Source organism: Opisthorchis viverrini (assembly GCF_000715545.1).
Source record: "Opisthorchis viverrini unplaced genomic scaffold opera_v5_245, whole genome shotgun sequence".
Lineage (NCBI taxonomy): Eukaryota > Metazoa > Platyhelminthes > Trematoda > Opisthorchiida > Opisthorchiidae > Opisthorchis > Opisthorchis viverrini.
This window is the reverse complement of record NW_008751904.1, coordinates 325875-327943: the sequence shown is the minus strand read 5'-3', so window position 1 is coordinate 327943 and position 2069 is coordinate 325875. Positions and strand designations below refer to the sequence as shown.

General features: G+C 46.9%; 1 protein-coding gene across 1 annotated transcript in view; it reads right to left on the bottom strand.

Annotated features, from left to right (window-relative positions):
* Positions 1–925: 925 nt before the first annotated feature.
* T265_08966 (hypothetical protein) overlaps positions 926–2069 on the bottom strand; it is a gene marked incomplete at both ends in the record, with an annotated part of 20449 nt that continues 19305 nt past the window's right edge. Inside the window, one exon of the mRNA XM_009174913.1 lies at positions 926–2069. This exon is cut by the window's right edge and continues 278 nt beyond it.

The window sequence follows — 2069 nt, the reverse complement described above, 5'->3', positions numbered from 1 at the left end:
TTTTAGTGAACAAAACAAATAGCTGAATGTAGGTCGGTGCTTGTCTATGTAAACAAGCGGACAAAGTAAGCCTGCCAACGAACAACTACCTACGGCCGAAAACAGATTCGCAAGAACACTGCAGTGGAATATATTCAGCTATTATTGGGATATTAAGCTACGTCAAGGTAGTTCTAGCTTGGTGAGTGGCCGGTTGCCATGAGCGCCGTACCAGAAACACTCGGGAGTTGAGCGCAGTGAGTGATCACGGAGGCGACTGGCGTTTGGCCTTATGATTCTTTGGAACACAGAAAGGATCTGTACGTCTACTGCTCCGTCACAGACCTCTTAATCACTAGTGTCGCGTTTCACGAAGCTATCAGGATTACGAACCATCCGATTTGATGGGATCCGACGCTGCCTCACCTATGAAGCCGCTTGATCAGAGCCAAAAGATTAAGTAACACATGGACCGTCGAGTGCATACAGAATATACAGAACGAGATTGTTCCCTCAGAACCTGCTGAACCTAACTATCGGCNCGTGTGACCCTAACTAGCGGCAGCTAAACCGTCCAGCTTGGGACGGGCTTGTCTTGCATGTAAACATACACTGTTTGGGAATTGTCATTTCACTGACACTAGGACCACCCGCTCAATGAATGCCGTAGCCTTAACACGGGACCAGGGTAGGTGTTTAACTACTGACGTGAACTGCCCAATGAGAAAGTAGAGAATGGTTGCGTGACATGGCCGGTGAATAGCGCGGACACTGTGCTAAGGACTATTGCGTGACATGGCCGGTGAATAGTGCGGACACTGTGCTAAGGACGGTAATGATTCTGCGTTTACAAGGCTTCGGACAAAATGACGCTCTCTCTCACAAATCGCTTACCCTTGATTGCACAGCAGTTCGATCTGAGACAAATAATGCCGCATCCAGAATAGTTTGTTCAAAGGACACAACTAGAATGGCACCAGGATGAACAGTACGTCATCACACAAGGAAACACGTGGAATCACACGACGACAAAGCTAGCGGAAGCGTTTCACTAAGGAGGAGAAGAAACGTCAGCGGACTTTAATAACTTGGTGTAATAACACCGACCAAGGGGTAATTGGACAATATTGATCACGCTCTTGACTAAAACCACGAGGACACCCAAGTGGTTGTCAGATCGGCCGGTATGCACACGCATGAGGAGGGCAGGGTCCGGGAGAATCGTGTCCATGTGCACAAAACGCACGTGCCCAATCACAATATCAGAAGGAATGCAGCAAGCAAATCAGTGTGCGCACACGGTGAAGAAAAACACGGCAAAAGAAATAGAAGAGAAAGAAAAACAGGCAAGAACAGAATGAAACAGAGGATCGATTATTGCAGGGTGGGTAACAAATCAGGGGCTTGGATTGAAAGACTTACGAAGCGCTGATGGAAGTTACCCTAAGGTAACAACGCAGTTTCCTCTGTTTGCGAATGTTTAAATTCATCAACGATTAAAAAAAAACTTTACTGACCGGCAAGAATGAAGCAGAACATGGAAATGGGAGACTGGCAATGGAATTGTTTCAAACTGTGCTAACGAACTCATCCAAGCTGATTTTCTGACAAACAAGTGACGGCAGAAGTCTTGATTGCGGATCGATCAGTGATCAATGCAAGAACTGATTGCCAGACACATAGGTGGCAACAAGCACGAGGGGCGAAACCTAAGGAAACAAGCAAACAGCAGTCTCAAATGGAGAAGGGAATGAATGGACGAAAAGAAAACTCCTCAAAGTAGAAAAAGTGTCATGATAAAAAACGAGTAAAGAACCTAGTCGGGAAGGATCGGAATCCCCCGCTTGCACCAGAGAACCTCAGGATAAAGTGGAGTTTGACATAAGCTGTGTAGGAGGGCAACGGTTTTGTTGATTGGTGCGTTTTCTTGATGGGAATTCAACAGGTACAGCGGGGCGAACACGTCTGGGAGGGGGGTTGTGGCGTGGGGAATAACATCGGTTGTAGGAAAAACGGAGCGGAATTGATCAAGTCAGTGTTGTGTGCGTAGTCAGCGTGTAAAGGAACAGAAAAAGCCTTGCGACAATGTG